This window comes from Cupressus sempervirens, chromosome 9 (assembly GCF_028749045.1).
Source record: "Cupressus sempervirens isolate cs-2001-9-10 chromosome 9, ASM2874904v1, whole genome shotgun sequence".
Taxonomy (NCBI): Eukaryota; Viridiplantae; Streptophyta; class Pinopsida; order Cupressales; family Cupressaceae; genus Cupressus; species Cupressus sempervirens.
In genome coordinates this window covers 527,741,634-527,747,633 of record NC_143126.1, presented here as the reverse complement: position 1 = coordinate 527,747,633, position 6,000 = coordinate 527,741,634, and positions in this window count along the sequence as shown.

Here is a 6,000-nt window from a genome sequence, read left to right as displayed (position 1 = left end):
TTCTGTCATCAATACGTCTTGCTTGATTAGCATCTGTAAATATTTTTAAATCCAAATTGCCTCTTATTTTGTACCATAAACCATATTCTTTAGTACCTTTCAGATATCTCATGGTCCTTTTGATTGTCATCATGTGATTTTCTTTGACATTTGCTGAGAATCTTGCCACCTGACCAACTACTAATGCAATGTCAGGTCTTGTATGCATTACATGTTGCAATTTTCCAATCATTGATCTATATGTGGTCTGATCTACCTCTTTGGAATCATCATTTTTGGAAAGCTTATGTCCAGTAGACATAGGGGTTCCAACTAGTCTTGAGTCTTCCATTCCATATTTCTTTAGTATCTCCTTGATATATTTAGATCGAGTAATGTAGATACCATCTTTCTTCTACTGGATCTACAATCCAAAAAATTATTTTATCTCTCCAAACATAGACATCTCAAATTCTTTACTCATTTCTTCTAAAAATGTCTTGCACAAGTCATCATTTCCTATGAATAAAGTGTCATCCACAAATCTTTCTACCAACACAACTTTCTTGTCTGGTCCTTCTTTGATATACAAACTACTGCTATCATTTGTTCTTTGAAAACCAATTTGTATCAAGTAGTTATGAAGTCTTTCATACTAAGCTCTGAAAGCTTGTTTGAGACCATACAATGCATTGTGTAATTCATAGACCATATCTTTTTAAGTAGGATCTATAAAACCTTCAAGTTGGTCTATGTAGACTTTCTCATCAAGTATTCTATTCAAGAATGTAGATTTTACATCCATTTGATAAACTTTAAACTCTCTATGAGTTGCATACGCTAGTAAAGTTCTAATACCTTCTAATCTTGCAACAGGAGCAAAAGTTTCACCATAATCAATACCTTCTTCTTGAGAATAAATTTTACATACTAACTTTCCTTTGTTTCTAAAAACTTCTCCATCTTCATTTAGTTTATTTCTAAATACTCATTTTGTGCCAATTACATTTTTATCCTTGGGTCTAGAAACAAGAGTCCAAGTTTTGTTCTTTTCTATTTGTTCTATTTCTTCATTCATTGCTTCAATCCAACTTTCATTATCCAAAGCATCTTTAATATTTTTAGGTTCAAATTCAGCAAGTAAACATGTACCTTTTAATTTATTTCTTGTCATTGTTCCATTTGACTTGTCTCCAATGATCTAAACAGGTGCATGATGCCTTCTGACATATATTACTAACACATGTACTTTGGATTTGGAGTTTGTTTCACTGATTTCTTCATGATCTTCTGTATTAAGTTTGGGTCCCACTGTCTGTGACTCAAGTCCGTTAGACTCAGTTTTCTCTAGTAACAACTCGGTAGCTTCTGACTGTGACTCAGATCCTTCAGATCATGACTCAGGTTGCACTGATTGCAACTCGATAGCTTTTGGAGATTTTGGGGACTCAGGAGGTGAGGCCTCCTGTCTTTCAGATAGATTTAGTAGAGTATCAGGTTTGTAGTAAACAAATCTTCTGTAATCCTCAGGCTCTTTGTTGCTTTCTTCTTCACTTTTTTTTGCAAACTCATCAATCCTCACATGTGCACTTTCTATGATTTTACAAGTAGACAAATTCAAACATTTGTATGTTTTACTTCTACAAGAGTATCCTAGGAATATGCTTTTATCACCTTTTACATCAAATTTACCTTTCCTAGATTCTTTCAAGATATAACATTTGCTGCCAAATACTTTTAAACAACTTACATTAGGTTTGTAGCCATACCATAGTTTATAAAGAATTTGATTTGAATCTTTCTTCAGCCATACTCTGTTCAAGGTATGCATTGCAGTACTGATTGCTTCCTTCCAATATTTGATTGCAACATTCTTTTCTATCATCGATGTTCTTGCACAATCCATGATGGATATGTTCCTTTTTTCAGCTATACCCTTTTGTTGAGGCATACCAAGGGTTGATACCCATCTCTTAATTCCTTTTTTGATGCATAATTCATTGAACTCATTGGAAATGAATTCACCACCTCTATCTGATCTCAAAATTTTTAGCTTCTTTCTAGTTTGTTTTTCTCCTCTTGCTAGATACCACTTAAATTTTTGAAAAGCTTCAAATTTTTCTTTTAGATACATTACTGTCATCATTCTAGAATAATCATCAATAGATAGAATGAAAAACTTATCTCCACTGTAACTCTCTATTCCAATAGGTCTACGTAAGTCTGTATGTACAAGCTCTAAGACTTCTTTAGAATGATAGTTCTTACTTTTGAAACTAGTTTTTCCCATCTTACCAATTTGACAATTTTTGCATAGACCCATATTAGGTTTCCTCAAGCTAGGAATACCTCTTACTCTTCTATATTTTCTTATCTTGACTAGGTTATCAAAGTTCACATGACATAATCTTTTGTGCCATAACCAACTTTCTTCTACTTGAGCAATAAAACATGAACTTTCACTGAGATCTAGATAGAATAGATTACCTTTAGTTTGTTCGCAAGATCCAACCAAATTTTCTTTTCCATCCAGCAGTTTGGCCTTCCCATTCATAAACTCTACCTTGAATCCAATGCTATTCAACTATGCCACATTCAATAGATTATGTTTTAGTCCTTCAACCCATAAGCATTGTCACATCTAAGTTCATTAGTTAATTAGATAGATCTTTTTCCCTTTATGCAACATAGTTCATTATTTCCAAATCTTACACTACCACCATCATAATGTTCTATGTGCTTAAATTTTGTTTTATCTCCAATCATATGATGTGAGTAGCCACTATCAACAATCCATGTATCATTTTTGCTAACATGAGAGATAAGTGTCATTTTATCCCCTTCATCATCAGATTCATCTTTTTACAATAATATATATCATTTCATCTTCACTATTACCATAATATTTAGCCATAAAACAAGATTTCTTACATTTGTCCTTGTAGTTTTTGATTTCCTACTTGCCTTTGTACTTATTGCTTTTCTTTTCATCCTTGTTTTCTCTGTTTGGGCACGTTGCAACAATGTGACCGACTTCTTTACAAGAAAATCAAATTAGAGGAATCATACCTTTGTACTTTCCCTTGCCTTTGGAATATTTCTTTGCAAGTAGGGCCTCAACAACTTCAAGATCACTGTCCAAAATTTCTTCTTCTTCTTCACTTCCTGATTGATTGGCCTTTGACTTCTTATCCCTTTTCTTGAGTGAAAGTTTAGTTTCAAATGCATACTCAATACCTTTGGAACTAGGGACATAGAAATCATAGTTATCCAACTCAAAAGCTGTCAATCTTCCAACTAGAGCATCCAAAGTTATTTTTCTATTTGGATCACATCTTATCTCTTGAATAATAGAAGCATAGATAGGAAGAAGGGTTTTGAGAACCTTGCTTACAATTGTTTTTTCATCAACATCTCCTTTAGATGCTTTGATTGTGCTCACACTTGCTTTAATTCTCTCAACATATTTTGCAATGTTTTCATCTTTTCTCATCTTCATCTAATCAAATTGTCCTCTAAGACTTTCGGCTTTGGCTCTTCTTACATTCTCATCTCCTCCATAGATGGCTTTCGGTTTGATCCACATATCATAAGTTGTAGTACAACTTTTGACTCCATCAAATTCAACATAATTAAGAGCAGAAGCAATGTCAATCATCATGATGTTATGATTTTTCTTTTCAACAATATCTTCAAATGATAATGTTCCAGTATGAGTCTTGTATTCATTATCAAAATACTTACAACCTGAATCATTGATAGTTGCCAAATTTAACCTCATAAGTCCTTGTCATATTGCAAAGTTGTCTCAGTTCAACTTGGGAATCTCTTTTCTGTAAGACATCTTGATCTTTAACTTTGGTCCTTAAAACCTTCTCTGCAAGCACCAAAAGTTCTGATACCAATTGTTGGAAATATAAGAGAACTAACTGAGAGGGGAGGGGTGAATTAGTTACCACAAAAAAATTACTCCGGATCCCTTAGATGTCAGTACAAAACAATGTGAAAATTGAACTCTACTAAAACTTGGAAACACATAGAAATTTTTTTTGGTAAACACTAATTTAACTCGGTAAATGCTTAACATGAAAATTTTAAGATATTATTTGTTATTAATACTACTTTAACTTAGTTGCAAACACATCAGAGAAATAACATGAACACATTTGACATCGAGATTTAACATGGAAACCCAATTTGGGAAAAACCACCAATTGCAACTAGTTACTGATTTTCACTCTTCTAAAGTGAGCCTTGTTAGAAGCCAACCCTGTTAAAGGTTACAAAACACACTGTTAGGTGTGACCCTATTAGAGGATTTAATCACCCTATTAGGAGTGGCCTTGTTAGAGGTTTTTAGACAATTCAATCGAAATGCCACCTTTTTAGAGGATTTACAAATAGCTGTTAAGCTAACTCTGTTAAGAGATTTAGATCATTGCTACAATGGTTAGAGAGTAACAATGAGATGACCTAATTTCTAATACAACTAAATTACTGATTACATATCTCAATTTTGGCTTGTATACTTGATCCTTCTTGATCGAATGTATCTTTACATCTCAACAAGGATATTCTACTTATCCTTCTAATTCGCTTCCTCTTGGCATCATCAAATCTTCAATTATGTTCCACTCATGCTTCATCTTTTAATCCTCAACTTGACCTTATATTTATATTTTACACGTTGTCAAGTCAGCTAGAATATAACTTAAAATAATTAATATTCATCTCCTCAGTCGACTAGAGCTAACAAACAATTCAATTGAACTCAATATGCCAAAATAAGAAAATCCTTCGTTAGCCAACCCTGCTTGGTAGACACTAACTCATAAATGATTTTCTTGTATTAACCAAGTGAACTTGGTCAACACTGCATATTCACAAAGTTCCTTTGGTAATCAAGTGAGCTCAGTTAACATTGGTTCCATCCAACATTTCCTTCATTAACCAAGTGAACTCGGTTAACACTCAACCTCTACAAACTTTCCTTTATCGTCTAAGTGAACTCGGTAGACACTATCTTTTGAACTAGGAAAACTTTGTAATGCTCGACATACACAGAAAATTGTCTTCAATGCTTGAGTGAGCTCGAGATACACTAACTCGCAATGATATGACATTTTATGTAACAACAAAGACAATATACAATTAATCAATTGTTTCAACAATTCTATGTTGTAATAAACCCCCACATTCACAAGAATCTCCTCCTCCTCATTGTTTTTGGGAAACTTACGCACTGCAGTGTTAGAAGCCTTACTTTCCTTAAAAAACTCATTCCCTGAGATTGGAAGATCAATGATCTCAGAATATAATTAACATTGAGCTCAACATTTGCACTGGACATAGTAAAGAAATCTCCAATCTAACTTTAAGCGAATTCAAGAGTTACCTCTATGTAAGTGGTGTCGCCACCTTTACAAAGTTACCTTCACACCTCTTCCTTGTCTTTCCATTCTTTGCATAAGTGATGCTCTTGTCTCTTCAAATCTCCTCCCAAAGTGATGTGAGCAATGTACACATATAAAACATTAGAATAAAATGCTAAAAAATAAAAATGATTGATTACAAAACAAGAGAAACTAACATTAAGTAAAAATTAAAGATAATAGTTTTCCTCCAATTTATAATATTGCTTATTTTGTTGTAAAGCATTATATGTTTTAATCAATACTTTTTAATCTATCATATTCTTTTCACTTAACAATATGATCCAAAACATTAATACTAGAACAACGCACCATCCCTCCCACAAATTTAAAACTACTCATCAAATCAAAACAACAAAAGATTAACACCACAATAGGGAAATCAAATGTCCCATAAACTATGTTTTTAGAGCACGTTTGACACGGGAAACGTTCCAAACCATCTTTCGTACAGGTGGTTATGACATAAGAAGATACGTCAGGGTTGTGATATTTGCACTGAGACGTAAAATGTCGAATGAAACACGGATTGCATCCACTAAAATGGCGGAGGGCTCGAGTCACCAGGTGGGTGTGGAAGGGATATCGA